This window comes from Anopheles ziemanni, chromosome 2 (assembly GCF_943734765.1).
Source record: "Anopheles ziemanni chromosome 2, idAnoZiCoDA_A2_x.2, whole genome shotgun sequence".
Taxonomy (NCBI): Eukaryota; Metazoa; Arthropoda; class Insecta; order Diptera; family Culicidae; genus Anopheles; species Anopheles ziemanni.
In genome coordinates this window covers 38,173,769-38,190,965 of record NC_080705.1, presented here as the reverse complement: position 1 = coordinate 38,190,965, position 17,197 = coordinate 38,173,769, and positions in this window count along the sequence as shown.

Genomic DNA, 17,197 nt, shown 5'->3' with positions numbered 1-17,197 from the left:
CTCGACGCCAAACCCAGCCTTGTTGATCCCGACCGTGCCGGTGGCCCCTGGCAGCAAGCGGGAGTTCGGCCCGGGGACGGCACTGCACAGCAACCCAAAGGGCAGGTCGTGGCAAAGTGCATCAAATGCCAGGAGATAATGCGAGCGTTTCGTGCACAGCGCTCTCGCCACAACTAGCCGGCGCCGATCCGGAGTGGTTGTGTGCGCAATAGTTTTCAGTTCACCATTACGATGCTCTGCTGTAGTTTAATGGCTCAGTTCTAAAAGTAATAAAATTTCATAAAGCAATCATAATCATGCAACCTTTCTGGATTATTCTAACGCACCCATGGGGAGTTTGCCGACCAGGAGAACAATTCATGTCACACGAAACAACAACGAAGACTCTTCCGAACCGATGATTCGACGTGTTTGATTAATCGTGCGTGTGATCGTGGACCACCACCGTGTATTAATGGCATCGAAAAACCCACGAAATTGTGTTCCTACATCCGAACGATCACCTTTCATAAATTAAGAACACTACCATAACCCGCGGGTCTGCTTCCTCACTTGCGACTGCTCCTTCTTCTTGTTTGAGATTAACCCCTCCATCCCCAACCCAGTGCCGTTCGTTGGTCCCACCGTTCTAGCGTCAGGCAATTGCCCACCAGATATATCTTACGAAAAGGTTCCGAATCATTCTCCACTCCGCGCATCTTCTTGTGTATAGGTACACACACACACACACACACACACACACACACACACACACACACACACACACACACACAGCTAGGTTTCTGAGGGATCGGGCAAACTCAGGGGGGGGGAGAGGCCAGTGTTCTGAAGGAAATCGCGTGGAACGAAACCGTCGACGGGTTGGGCCGGTTGGTTCGACGACGATCGCGCTCAATTCGTTACGTCGGGTGGTCGCCGGGTCTGGGTCGGCGGGGCAGGCGGAGGGTCCGCACACTTTGACCGCGTAGGTCGTGAGAGTCATCTTCGCCGTTCCGTGCCGTGCCGTGGCGTTCAGTTCGCTTGGATGGTAGTGGTTGTCGTCGTCGTCCACCTCATCGTCACCTTAATCGTCATCGGCCGCAGCACCGTACCGCGTGTGGCACCCCAGATACATACACTTACCCAAGAACGCCGTACACCCGTATGCACACACCGTCGGGAAGCGGGCCCGCCGGAACCGAGCGCGGGTCTTTCGTCGTGTGCGCGACCGCGCGCGTTTGTGGCTGTGACCGACGTCGTTCTGCGCAGTTCTGACCGAGCAGCCGCGCGGGCTCACTCACCCGGACGGTCACCAAAGTCACCTGGGTTCACTTGTCTGTTGACTCATGAACTTTTCCCTCTCGCGCCATCGCGCCCGTTTTGCACCGACCGGCCCTTCAAGACCGGAACGTTCGAGCCGTTCGCGCTTCTTCGCCTTCTTGTGACACCTTTCTTCGTACTGATTTGCTTTGCCCTCCGCTCCGAACCGTCCATTTCGGCGCAACGGGCAGTCGAAAAAAAAAGTACAAAATAAAATAAAATACATTCACTCGCATTTGGTGTCTGCCTACCCCCGCGTGTCGCTTCTCCCGCCCCCGGGGACACGGCTACCGGCGGACAGATCGTCTTTTTATTTACCATCCCCACCAGCTCACCATTCTCGCGCCGTCTTGGTCGCGACCGGTGTTTTTTATTATTATCATTATTATTTTGTACTGTTTCGTCATGTAGTTGTGTATCGTTACATCGCACAATGAGCGTCAAAACGACCAGACTGTTGACGCGCCCGCGCCCGTCATATCCGGTCGCGCTTCTGTGACCTCCCGGTGGGTGTGCAATTGCATTGGACCTTTTTTTGCGCAATCCCACGGACATTCCAGGTGAGCCTCCAGTGGGGGTGTGCACCCCCTCCAAAATAGTGCCACGTTTTGGAAACGCACTCTCTCAACAACACTTTGTATGAGGGAAATTGCTGTCTCCACTTTCTCCTGCGAATCGAACGACCTTGAGAGTGATCGGCTTAAATCACTCGAAACAATGTGCAATAACTTAATTAAGATCTTTAAATAATTGATGTTGATTAATGTCCATTGAAATTTTAGTAATCATCAAATTATTCGCATACATATAATTACACTACTAAACTGGGGAACTAAGGTGAATATAAGCACTTCTCTTTCAAAAAGGCATAAAAAAGTAGAAGGGATTTCAGGATAAAACGGCCTGTTCGTATAATGGTTTCTCTTAGTTCTACTGTTAATCCAATTTAAAAAAGGAATTAATATTCATGCGTCATTCTTATTCAGGCAAAAGATGTATAAACAGGTAAAAGTCATATGTCAATATTTTAGCAAATAGCGTATCTCAAAATCGAACTATATTTGGTGTCTGTAATTTTAAACGTTTTTATCGAGATGATTTTTCCAAGGTATATCCTAACCATCAACAGGAAATATTAACAACAAATATTATCAGCAATATTCAAAGTTGATCATACACATTTTTAGCCTGCAACCACATGGATTTTATCAAATTCACTAATTAATAATGAAACAAAGTTGTTTATAGGTTTTAACACTAGATCTACCGGACCAGTCATTTAGACTGGTCAGGTACTTTTTCAATCACATTTATTTCTTAAGGCTGAACAATTCTACCAAATGTTGATGCATAACTTTCACACATCCAATGGAATGTTAATTTTTATGTATTCAAAAATAAAATTTTCTTTTTAATATTGAAAATAATTTGCGCTAAAATTTCAAGCGTAAAAACCGCGGTAGTTCTAGTGTTAAATGGACCGATCTAACACTGATACCGCAAGAAACCAGATAAAACATTTAAAACTCACTCCATATCAATTATATTTCTTAACTGTCATGAAACAAAACTATAGAACAATAAGGTTGCTACATAAAGAGTTTTCTACATTCGAGATTTGTTTTCCCTCTAAATACTAATTGCAGCTGAATTCTCCGTCGGATAAACGTATCCTTAAAAACCAGATCATAGAGAAGACTTCTATTCATCACCATCATCATCATCAATTGCCATACTAGTGTAAATCCTTGCAGACACAGAAGTCGAATATCAGAATATATAACGACTTTCAACTGTCCAATGTTGAGTGAGGCCGTATCAAATTTTTTGATTCTCGCCTTGGCATTTAAGGAACCTTTCATGAGTCATTTGTCTACAGAATACTTTTATTTTATCCTGGTTTATATGTATCTAGTTCAAACATTACTCTGAGAGTATTCAGATTTTTATAACCTCGCGTCAAGAATAGGGTCCGAAGTACAATTTATCTGCAATTCTGCTAAAGATTTTCCACCATCAAAAACATTCATTCACTATCGAATTATCTTTGCCATCGAAAAGAATTGGAATGCATCGATAAGCAAAACATTGCCCATTCAAGGCCAACTCGAAGCAACGACACCACACCAGTGGAACAGAGAATCTGCTGACGAAGGTATGTTTATTTTTGCGCCGGATTCCGAAGCCCAAGCAAATCTCGCCAAACCGGATGCAGTACGCGCGACGTCCTCAACATCGGGCTGAATGTTTCAAATCCCCGACTTCCCCGTCGGCCCCGATACGGTCCCCAGCTCCCCCAGCTCATCGAGCCGTTGCCGCCATAGCCATCGATCAATCAAATCCAAACACCAACACCTTAGGGTAGGGCCGAGGTGGTGTGCAATGGTTCAAAAGGTTCAAAAATCGGGCCACACGGAACCGATTGGCGAAGGATTTTCCGCTCAGGATTGAAACATTTTGTTTTTTTGTTCGGTTCGGTTTTCGCTTGGATCGTGTGTATGCCGATATGCCGCCCCATATAATCGCGCACACTTGCCGGTTGCCGCCTAACATTTAAGCCTCTATTAATGGTTTGACATTTGAAGTAGTGCAAGTCAAGAATGTCAAACTGGCCCCTTGGGCAGAGGGCAAGAACGTTCGGTTGGAGGGAGGGGGCACCAGATCGTGCCTCGGTGCAGGATCGTTTTCGCTTAGAACTTTAGAACTTGCCCCGCTCCGGGCACTGCCCCCGGTAGCACACGCTTCCGCCACTGACGTCCGTCGTTGGAGCGAAAGAATACCGAATGGAATGTGAACGAGATCGACACGTCGTTGCTGGCAAGCGAGAGAAGTAAATAAACAACTAATACCAGATCTCCCCGTGGTGTGTGCTCGGCGTTAGGTAGTGTGATCGTTAGAAACTGACAAATAGATTGCCCCGTCTGTGCAGCTGGACGGTGGCGAGGGTGTGAGGATAGTGATCTTGCGGAGGAGTAATAATTGTCATTAGAAGTATTTCAAACTCATAAATAAAACCGGAGCACACGGTTCACAGCGGTACGGTCGGTAACGAACACACGACACGTCGATCGACTCAGTTGTTCATCTCCGATGGACCAGCGAGTTCTCGTCGTGGTGATGATGATGATGAGCCCCACTACCACAACAAGCCGGCCGTGCTCAACAGTGCGGCTAATCGAGCCAAACTCATATGAATCACAAAAGGTCACGTTACGGCTGTGCCCCGCCAACCCACGGGCCATACCCTCCGGGCGCCCCCAGTCCATTCCCCTTCCCTCCCCGGTTCTGTCAACCCACCCGCGCAAAGTTGTCAGACTAGCCAGACCATACAGTTGGCTGATGGCTATACACTCTCGTACCAAACATCTACAGGGCCCCCGTTCAAACGCTTGCCAGCCCGATACAATGGTACGCGTACGTACATCCGGCGTGTGTTCGTGACCGCGGGGCCATCACGGGAATCGCCGTGTCATAAATGTCACAGCGCTAGCGCGCCTGCCAGTGGACGAATTCTCACCTCTTGAGTGTTTGACGATCTCTTCCTCCTCTAAGCTCCAACCGAAGTGTGGCCGACTCTGTCCTCACGCGCGCGCTGATAATCAGTGTACGCGACCGTTGGTTCGTATGACAATCCCCCACACTCAGGTCAGATGGTGCCTTTTATAAAAATAGTATATAGTAGCACTGTCCGCTCGCCTGCGATATCTGGCTAAACCTTCACACGTGTTCGTGTGCGGACGCACCTGTGTTTTCAGCGCTTATCACCAAACCCTATAGGCACTTCGCACCAACGGAACACTGTCGCCGTCCAACGGAAGGCCACCGGCCCAGTGTGATTTACACAGTGTTGCGGTACGGCTCTTCCGGTCGGGAAGATGCTACTCTTGGTCACCTCACACTCCACTAATTATGCTCACTATGGTTTGTGATAACAGACACGATTGGGCTTTATTTCCTACGATCGATTTCCGTCGGACCACGAAAATAAGACACGTGCACTGTGGTATCAATCGCAATTAGACTTTGCCTAAAGCAAGTACAAGTTATTAAGAACGGGTAAGAATGCACTAGACAATTGGAAGATTTGAATCTTTTCTGTTTGAATAGCAGTGGGTGTGGAAATTTGTTTTTCTTCCTGTATGTTGTTTTTCAATTTGCTTAATCTCCTTTTTTGTTGCACTATGATCACCAACGAAACCGCCACTAAACGATCGGAGTTTATTCTGTTGTCTTTTTAGAACTTCGGTTTCTCACTGTTTCCATTCAGAACTCCGCACGGGAATCTCGAACGCACACACACCACCTGGACACTGGACAGACACAGATCGCGCGCCCTTCCGTCTCTCGTTAGCCACAAAAGCTGACTGATTCACTTGCCGCGATGGAAACCGCCGCGAAGCGCGCGGTTGCTTTGTTTTTCGCGTTGTGTGTTCGCTTTTCTCTTCTAACCCTCGCGCCGCCGCAACCGTTCTCGTGCGCTTCTTCTCGCTCACTCGCTCGCTCCTCTCTCTCTGTAAGAAAATGTCCCTGTCTCAGAAGCCGCGTTCGCGGGCTCCACTCCTCCCTTCGCGGTTCGTTGGGGTTATCTTTCTTTCTATTTTTCCTTCAAATTTGGTTTCCATATTCTCTCCCGCGGACGGCTCGCGGCATCCACAATATGATGTTGGGCCTACCGCCGCGGTGGATACCGGGAGTTTCAACCTGACGTTTACCTTCTCTTCCGGGCGGCGTGGTCTCGCGGTTTTTCATCATTCTCTCCCCGCAACACAATAGTGGCCCTTTGTAATGTGTGTATTAGGCGACGGTTTATGACGACTGGCGGTAAGTGTCTCACGTGGCGCACCGGATTTAATCTGCGCTCTTGATCTGTTTACTACCGACTGCGTGGTCCGCTCCACGGAACCGTCCCGAGCGGCCTTTCGCAATCCGTAATGCTTACGCTAGGCTTCATTCATTCTTGGTGGGCCGTAAGAACGGTGTCAATGTGGTACTGACCACAGATTGTTGCAGTATTTGCATTTCACAACATTGCCAATCAAACCCAAGCGGCGCAAAATCGAGCACGGTCCTCAAATATCCCGAGATGGTCCACCAATAAGCAAGAACTGTGATTAGAAAATCATTTATATGGTCCATGCTTATTTTTTCTTGTAGATTTTTATAATGCTCTTCGATGTGTATTTAATTATTTTCATAATACAACTTTCAGCACCTTTCATAGCGATGCGTAATGCGTTTACTATATCTGTCCAACTCATTACTGCGCCAATAGGTATCGGTGCAAAAAGCCGGCCATTGCGCTATTGGTTACCGCCATCGCGGTAAAAATGCCGCCATCGCCTTTCTACCTGTTGGCTAGAATTGCTTTGGTTCCATTCGCTATGGGGGCGTTACACTTAAAACTACTGCATTCGCAGTAGCTCTACGCATCGTACTTAAAGCTGGAGCAAGATTTAATGAATGAAAGAACTTTTCGCAATTTATATTGTCAGGTTGGTATTATTATAATCTCTACCGCCACACTTTATCTGATTTCCTATGGAAAAACGAATTTCAACGAATTTGTCTACGTATTCATTGAACCTCGTCTCATATTCATATCCCGTGGATTATAGAATTCATTGAATAAATTTACTAATTAACATTTTATTGACGCATATGTCTTACCCAAAAATAGCTTGCATCATATCGGGTTTATGATTTGCAACAGATTGTGAAAAATATTGTTTGTATGTACAGTACTTTAGCTGATTTACCCGATTTTACCGGGAAGATCAATTTTTCAGAAGGAAGAGTGTTTTCATTTGACCTTAAGCCTCACCATCGTTAAAGTTCCTTTAGATTAGATAATGTAGAAAACATTCATTGCATATTCTGAAACTATTTATTTTAATAAACGAAACCTTAAATATTTCGCTGGGCATATGGTACATTCCTCTTCAATTACAATATCTAAATTCTGCAAGTTTAGAGTGGATACATTTTTTCAGGGGACACCATTCAAAAAAATAAAAATCAAATCACCTACATCAATCAATTGAATATAAACAGATAGATCTTTTTGGACAAAACCATAGCAAGTTAGAAGTAGGATAAAATTTAAATAACCGTACAAACAAGTATGTTGTGTCTAGTGTTGCGCTTAGTAAATCTTTAGGCGAGAATCCTTCATATCAATCTTTCGCCCAAAATATATTCAGATTGATTCATGCATCATTTGGGATTCAAATCTTAAAACGTTAATGAATTTTTATAAATCTATCATAAATCTTTCACGAATCTTCATGAGTTTTTCATTGGCGTGGATGAAGCGACCAAAAACAAACAAAAAGGACCCTCACTCCATTTTTACATTTTTTTAGCATTACTTTTCTGTTCTGTTAACAGTAATGAATTTTTGGGAATCATGAATCACAAAAACGAAGCAAAGAGTCTTTCAAATTCATGCATCTGAATCGGAATTACACAACTCCAGTGGAAACCCTACTTGCTTGATGCGACCTGCCACTACCGTTGTTTCAGCAAAGCGATCACGTTTCAATTCCTGCCACCCGTGTCCGTGTTTTTCGATCTCGATCGAAATTCCTGCGCCATCCTCGCGGAAGGAGGTCCGACGCAAACCCGCGGTTTCACGATCGCCCGCTCTGGAAATCTAAACAGCGAAAGAGATCGAGATCCATCTTGGTGTGAGCATGCGATCTTCTGCTCGAAATAGCGAAACATCTTCTGCGCTAGAAAAACAAGCATATTCGAGAGCATGGATAACAAAAGAGAAAGAGAGAGAGAGAGATCAAGAAATAAGAGCATGAGACGATCGCGAGAGAGTCGCGCAAAGTCCGCGATCACCGCGTTCACGACATTTAACACCACTAAGACGTGATCGGGCTCCAAGCGGGGAAGCACCGACGAAGGGGGAAGCGGTGGCAAATGCCATGTGCAAACATTTACCGACGGTGAACTTTTCGGGCCAAATGTTACTGACTCGTCCCCCCTCTCTCAACCCTCTCAATCATCTTCAGCCAACCATCCCATCCGCTGATTGCCAGCACCACGCTTCTCTTCGTCAGGAACGAAACCTACCATCAACCGTGGGCCGGATCGAGAATTGAACGTACGAAACCGCGAGCTTGACGACGCGATGATACCACCGCACTCCAATACTAAGCCGATCGGCGGGCGGACGACGCTGGTGCGTGCGAGTGACTCCGCGAGCAAATCGCTTTTCGATCACTGGCCTGGCTGGTCGCGAGTGTTAATTATGTTAATTATTTCCAACATTCTAGCCACGGATAAACAGCTTCAACCAGCCTGGGTTGGGCTGGTTGTAATTTTTGGACGAACCGAATAGAAATCGAGGCTAGGTTTACGCGGATGGGTGTGCTGTTTGGGTGCCTTACTTCAGGGTTCGACAGGGTCTCACTGGATTTATAGCCTTTACCTACGACGATCAGCCTCCAGAGTTTATTGATACGACCAGAGTTATGCTCTAGACCTCCACACAACCAAAAAAAATGGCGTTAGAAAATAAATTACGCATTAACTTTTCGAGAAATGTCATTCATTTAAAAGCAAAATACACGCATTACTTCGAAGCAACGACTAGAAATACAGAAATGTTGTATATTCAAACTAACTAGCATAAATTCACAAAACTCAATGTACAAGAACTTATAATTTGCATTTTCAATTTTTTCCGTACGAGAACGGCTACTTAAATGCAAGTAGAACTGTTCCTCAACGAATTCAAATGCGTAGTAAGACTCTTTTATAGTCATTTAGATTTACTCAAGTTGGTAGATAAAACAACATGAAACTGCTGTCGATGTACAGTGTATTTCCGATAAAAAAAAGTGAAAAATGAATAAATATTTAAAAACGTTTTACAAACTAAACAGAAGCTGTAGCACAGGTTTCTCAAAAAGTCTAAACTACATTAAACATATCAAACAATCACTCCTGTCCATGTTTTGCCTCTCATTTATCAAATATGTATTTTTAACAGTGCTTATGATTCGTTGTGCGAAAATGAGAGAATTTACTTTCACTTTTCCATAAATATTCTTAAAATATGAAATAAGAAACCTGTACTATCGTTTTAAAAATAACTTTCTATTACAATTATTATCTTATTGAATTATCGGTTTTTGGACTGCCAGTATTTATTTAGGAAAAATAACTTACTATTTCAATTGTTATTTTAAAAGATCGCTTGAACTTTGACGCATTTCTTTGTTTAGGCAATGCCACATTGCGACTGCACGGTTCACGAAATTGGATGCTGAAATCGACAAACCTCCCAATCTTATGAATGTGACCGCTGAACTGCTCTGGTTCAACAGACGGCAACGGTCCTCACGACCTCGAAGTTACAGAACTTGGGGCAGCAGGGTAGATTGTGGTATTCTGGAGTAGTTGCGACATGATGGCGGTGATCTGGAGGGCGACGGAGCGGAGGGTCACACGTACAGTTCAAATTGCGCGGTCGTATCAGGTCGGCCGTTCGCTCGGGTCGGCAGAGTTGAGTTTCGGTTGCCTTTTTTTCTCCTCCTGTCCAATCCGCCCTGTTTGAGCAACCTATTTTAAATATAGATTCTATTTGTGGCGGCAAAAAACGGGACCACATGAGCTTCATGCTGCGATTTGCCTACGACGCGCGACCACGTACCAATGAACCCGCGAACCCGCCAATTCAGCGCCGTCGAGCTGGTGACCGGCGAGCGGCAACAAGTCCTACGTCGAAACCTGGCCAACCCACTCACACCGACCGACCGGGTCAACTGCGTACTTCCTGGTTTGTGGGGCGGGCGGTAAGGGCCCTAACGGGGGAACGCCGTTGCGGCGTGGAATGCCGTTGCTCTCTCTGAGCTACGGAGGTGTTTGTGTAGGTCGAAAGGTTGAAGATCGCCCGGGTCTCCTGCACGCGAGAACGCGAGCTCCACAATCTATGGCCCGCGCTAAAGCTAACATGCCTTCGGCGAAACCGAAGACGACGACTACGTTGACGATCTCGGAGTTGATGACGACGATGCTGATGATGATGGTGCGGCATGACAGCCGATCCCTAAAGTTGTCGTTTTCTTTTTTTTGCAACCAGCAACACTCCAACACCAAATTGCGGTTCGAACATCAAAGTTTTCCCTTTTACAGATGGTACGCCAACACTGAACATTTGAATGCTTCAGTAGCTGCTCAGATTAAACATAAGCCGATGTTAATATGCTTGAATTTTTATAAACAAGGGTTCAAAAAAAGGTATTATGCTTTAGAAATTTTCAGTAATCATCAATGTCAAAAAGAAAGAAAAAGAAAGAAACCCCTGAGAAAAGTGAAACAAAACATTCTCAAGTTTGCTGAAAAGTACAGAAAAGTTAAAGAAACTACATTGGTTATATTTAGTTTATAACTTTAGTTTTAGTTATATAGGTTGATATTTAGTTTTCCTCGCCTGCTTATATTTACAGATTTGAACACGAAATGTTGATTTACCTGGTAAAGCTTTCAAGTGACAAAAATGTATTGAAAAGGCACATAATTTTCTTATCTGTTTTAGTCAATTTGGTAAAGATAGTCGGTTATATCTGGACTTGAAGAGACAGGGAAAGAAATTGATAAATGAATCCATTGTTGGATTTAAAAAACTGTTCCAACGAAATAAGGCGAGATCTAACAGACGTTATAGAATAGTCATTTAAATATATACTGTGAAGAATAGAATAGAAAATTGAAAAATATACTGTGACAAATATGTTATGCTTTAGTAACAAAATTCGTTTGAATTCGTTGAATGAAATGCTGTAAAAACTGATAGTCTTGAACATAACGATCTAGCCTTTCGGGATGTAATTGGATCGGTAGATTTCCAAATAAAGCCAACAAAGTCTAAGCAATTCGAGTCCATACCTTCCAATTTGTACTTGATTTGCCAAAAACCTCTGATATGATGATGATATGAAAATGATAAGCAAAGAAAATCCTAGTTCATTCTTACAAATTCCTATCTCAAAATCAGCATTACTAACTTCTTTTTGCTATGATCTGGAAATTTTGTGTCAAATTGGTGATTTGTTAGCTAGTTGCTTTACACGCTCTATAGAATTTGTCAGTAAATATCTGTTAAAAGATGTTCGCAAAAGTTGACTCGTATAAAAGTCTACGTCTAACTAATTGTTTCAAGCACTTACCCCTACTAAATGATTTGATTAGCATTCTAAATTAATTAAACTTTATTGTTTGTTGACAAGACGATTTATTGTTTGTAGTGCATCCTCCCAAAATCACTTCGTTTATTCTCGAGAGATGAATTCACTTCATTCTCGTCCTTTTTGTGTCGACTTTTGCTTCCTATACACCCGCTGGTATGCACCACCACCACTCATCAATGCAGAAATGGCAACCAGTGGGTCGACTTTCGTCACCGTAGGAAATCCTCAACCCCACCGCCCACGTCTTCTCTGGTCCACCACGCCAATCAGTCCGAACAGAACGCCGCGAGTGCTAAAGGTGAGCTCACTTGAGACGATCTGCTCGGTCAGTCAAGTTGAAGTCAAGAACGCGAGGTACGGGGGAACCGTGGGGCCTAGGGACGGTAGGCGAGGGTGGTTGCGAAGGGGCAGCAAGTGCCGACCAGCTGGGCGTGAGGTGGACAATCTAATTAAAAGGTCAATTTTTTCCGCTTAAAAGTTCGATTTCCGGGTCTCGTTGTCTTTGCCAGCCGGGGTTTTTTTGAAACGAGCTACCGAGACGGCCGCGGTGAAACCGACCAGCAGCGGGGTAGGGAAGGGAGGAACTGTCAGTCGGAAGGAGGCGCCTCGAAAAAGAACACAACGTCAACGCTGGCAGATCGAAGCGGTGAGCCCGAAACGAGAGCAGCACGAAATGAATGGCGTGAAGGCAGGAATAAAAAATAAAACACTCAACCGCGCCAGCATTCGATCATGTGCCCTGCGTTGGGAGAGAACCGGCCAGAACGGGCGGTAGGGGGAGGGCCTTTCGATTTGGTAATGGGGGTGGACATCGAGTGGGAGGGAGGGGGAGCTGTCTGCACCCGGGGAAGAAACGAAAAAACGACATTAAAAACAGAAGCAGTACTACCTACCGACGGAGTCAATATAATATCTACAAGTCACGGTCATACTTGGGGTATCGTACTCTTCGCATCGGAGGTGACTATGAAGGTGAAGGTATTCGCGAGCCGTCTCTGCCATCGCGCCACCGCAGGTCAGCCCCGCTCTGCCGGCAGCGGAACCAGATCCGATGCTGGAAGATCGACCGGGATCGACACGGGCAGCGGGATCTCTTTGACACTTTACCGGGGAGCGCATACGGGCCTCCAATTACCGCAGCAAATGTCAGCAGGATCAGCATTGCGAGGGGCGACGAAAGGAACAAAAACAGTAGAACCGGTCGGTTTTGCATCGCGAAACCTGCGGTCAACAATATTTAGCGGGGTAAATAGAAGGTATAAATTTGACAGAGCAAATAAGTTACATTGTATGTTGTATTTTACCTTTTAATTGATACTTGTACAGCAACGAAACATTTCAGCAGAGCTTTAACGCCAAAATACATTGCATTGGAATCTTGCCAGAATGCTTTCGAGAGGTCATTTCGACGTTTTTTTAAAACAGTACAACTTCTCTATTTTTGAAGATTTTTCTAATCCGCAAACGGCTACTTTTTAGCTTATTTATTTGCTATCTTTTAACTTATTTATTATTTTATTCATTTCTTCATAGTTCCACTAGCTTGGTATGAAGCTAACAAAATCTTCAAAAATAGAAAAAGTTATAGGGTCATAAAAAGAGCGATCAAAATGACCGCTCAAAAGCAAAATAGTGGTGGTCAACTTAGTTCTCAGAGCTGGTGGAACAGAAAAATCAGTAATTTTTGTTTTAGATGTAGCTTTGGATTTCAAGAAAAGTCGTGTTTTTTAGTAAAAAACGTTCAGCCCTTTTTTGAGATATTAAACTCGAAAATTGCGTTTCGATCAAAATGACCGCTGTTTGGATCTTAGTGCTAAGCAATATTGTTCATGGTAAATGATTGCTGAAATTCACAGAATGTAGATTATACTCTGAAATTTGTTTCACGTTATTAACTTGTTAGATATTTCATATTATTAACATATACTTAGAGGTGGATTAAGCGTTCTAAGGGCTAAAAGCTGTTGTAATTTGAAGCCCCTAAAACATGCTACATTCATCATACTTTTATTTAATTTATGTAATTTCAATCAACAACAACAACAAATCATAAAAGGATTTAAATTGTGTTTCGACTACAATTTAGCTCAATGTCATTTTATTCAAATGTTTTTACTTCGCTTATTACATTAATAACTCTCACAGGGAAACCATAACATTATTTTCTAGGACACAAATTGGACAAATAATTAGTTTTTTAGTCATTTTAAGTCATTTCAAAACTGTAAAAGTCTTTTTGGTGAAATATTTGACAAAAATTAATATAATTTTGAGCATTATTTCTCTATTTTCGAATGTATAGGGCTTCATACTTTTGCTGATCCTTATAGGAATATTAAATTCAAGCTATTCTGAGAATATTCCTCTTTTCTAATTAAATCTTTAAAGTGATCCCTCAAATATACGTTAGAGCATAAATATTTTCATTTTCAAACACGAGAAGGCGACGTTTGATGCCCTTTTTTCAACAAAACCCAATATTCATCAGAGAATATTCCATCATTCTCCCATTTTCATACTATTTTTTTTACGAATAAATTTCTAAGGTTTATGGTCAACCCATGGATGGGATTTTGGTATAGTTGTTCTTCAAAAAGAGATAATCTTCATGTTTTATCTGGGATTCTACCTACACCAACTGTATTTCATTCAAACATGCACGATAGTGATAATATATTCGTTTCTTCGCTAATTTTAAGTCGGGTCAAATTTATGTTATCCATATGCGGCAGTAGGTTTACTGAAATTAAAAGTTTATCATTGGGTTACTGAATAGTTGCGCATCATTTGTGTATTCGCTAAATAATCTCAATAATTTTCTTGCGTTGATTGTTTTAGTATTAACTAAGTATGTTCTTTTTCGCATATGTAATACCACCTTTTATACGAGTTTTGCTTTGAAAACTAAAAGTTGTTTTACTGTTTGTGTGTACCATTTTTCCATTCTTATTATTTATAACAACCCTGTCAAATAATAAGTTTTGATCGAAAAAAATAATATTCAACTTTTGTTGAGGTCTTGCGAGGCATAAAACGGAAGCATTTACATACACGTGACGTGAAATGGAAATAAAAGATAGTGAAATCATACTGCAAGGTTGCTACTGCAGTGGTTAATCAGTGGCATTGATCTAAGTTCATCTTTCTCTGATAATTTTTTGAAAATCCTTTGGCAAAATCGGATACACCAACTGCCCAACATATCTAACAGCAGTCTAATCTAACCGAGGTTCACAGCAGCTAATGACAGTTCATCACCTCATAGTCGTTTAATGTGCAGCGAAACAAGCGAGAGAAAAACGAAGAACGATCTCGGAACGACGAATCAGTGGGGACGGTTAAGATGTTGCGGTCAAGTACCGCAAATTGTAAAACAAAACTAAAACCAAAGCGAGCGGACAGAGAAAGCTCAACGGCGTCAGATCGAAGGGATAAGACGGCGGGAAATGATGGAAAACCAGCCCAGAAAGGTAGAAGTGCACAAGAAACAAACACAGAGCAGACGATGACGAACCCAAGCGAGATTGTTACCTCCGGAATGCAATTATGTGGTCAAGCAGCTAGCGGCGGCGCAGTAGAGCGAAGCATACAAACGGCGACAAACGGCAGCATATCGTCATGGGTCAGCTTATGCTCCCACCGGTTTGGCGTGACATCTTCACCCTTCCGTCCGCCAACACCAATCATCAATCTCGGCTGGTGGCGAGCCGTGGTTCATCTAGGAATGCGAAGAAGACAAGCGTTCCCTAGGGCCCTCAAGGGCTGGAGAGTACCATGGTTTGTGCCGACGGGCCGGGAGTTTTCCGGTGTGCCCTATGGGAACCCGAGAAGGGAGCATTTAGCCGCGCACCAATGCGTATTTCCGGTCCGAGTCGGAGCGGACTCTCAATGACCGGGTCCCACGAATGTCAGCGGTTCAAGATCATGCAGCGTCCCATTCCGCCCTGACAACTGGCCCAACGCTAGGAGGCCACATAGCGCACCGACGAGCGAGTGATCGCATGCATTCGGTCTATGATTTATCCCCGGGAGTATTTCTCTGCTAATAACCACTGCAGTGCCACTGCATTGTCGGCCCACGATAGCATAAGTGCATGTGCTCATTCACCCCGAACACAGGCGAAGGCCTGCGAGCGAAGCCGTGAATCGAACCAAAGAGCCGTTATCATTTAAACGTTTGCGCTGTGGCCATTATGCACGCATGTGCAGAGTGCATTCGATGGGATAATTAATGCACCAGGTGCTCTCTACTGCAATGCACCTCAAAATATGAACAGGAATTAAAGGAAAATGAAAGAAAGCTTTATTGAAAAATATTATTATATTCCATTGATGAAGAGTTTTAGGTTTAAGACATGAACCTGATGAATATTTTCAGTTTGTGGTGTAAAGATAAGATCACATATTTTAAAGTTTGAAACATTGAACCATTAATTTTAATTTTTTGTTTGTTCATTTCCGTATATTTTCAGAATAACTGTTGATTAGTTTTACTTAAAATTAATCTCTTTTACAGCCTTTTACGATGGATAGCGTAAGCTGAAACGCGTTGATCGCCTTTGTGAACTCCGTTATCGCACCTTGAAACAGGAATATGACATCTTGCAATCCTTCATCGCGTTTGTGACCTTCATTAATGATTCTATAAACTCGAATACGATATCCTTAAACTTCATTATCGCCCTGTCAGATTGCAGCCCGGTTTGTTTTGGGTTTCATAGATGCAAATTGTGTACACATACCATTCGAAAAAGACGTTAAGAATTTAAAGGGTTTTTTTGTAAAGTTGTTCTAGAATTTTCTTACGGGCCGGATAGAATCAGCTGAAGGGCCGGACTTTGCCGACCCCTGTTATAAGCCATTGCTTTTTTTATTTGTATAATCAACATTGGTAAATTTTCACATTAAAGAAGTTATGTTAGTTTGAATGCGTTAATTGTATAGTATCTTTTAGTTCATTCAACATCTACTGCATTAGATTCAATTAGAAAACCAATATCACATCCTGAGAAGTCTCTTTTTAAATTTTATTATTTTTTCAAAATGGTAAATAATGATAACAGGAATCTGCAAAACTCCATGATGATCAAATATGTCAACGTTCTGAGAAGTTATTTGCACGACGATTCAAAACCACAAACATAACTAAAAACCAAACCGAATTTGTATTTGATAGACGATTGATACGTTCTGTGACGTTTTGATTTTACATTGTAATTTATGATATCTATTTTCAACCACTTCTCTACTTAATTGTTTTTTTTTTGTTTTTTTTTTTTAATAGAGACAATGCAAATTAAATTAATCATTTTTATCAATTGACGTTGAGAGCAATCGTTCATTTCTGTTCAGGAGGATTTGATCTGTCACCTTAACTACTAAACTGTTTTGTATTAAAAAATGCAGAGAAACAAAACTTTCTGGGTTAAGTACTAAATTTTATAATGGTGGAAAGGATTTTAATATCAGCAGTAGCTTATACGATCCCACATACGGACTTATAAGAGGTACTTCCGAGAATTTCCATATTCATTGTTTAAAACTAATGATCCTTAATCAGCTCCTCGGGCACTCATTGACAGACGAGCTAAAACGCTCATAAAGCATCCCATGAAGCTAAAGATCATTCACCTCGTCTTAGTTCCGTTTGTTTTAGTTTATTTTATTTTTTCCATGTTTCACTTCTCCTCCCCACA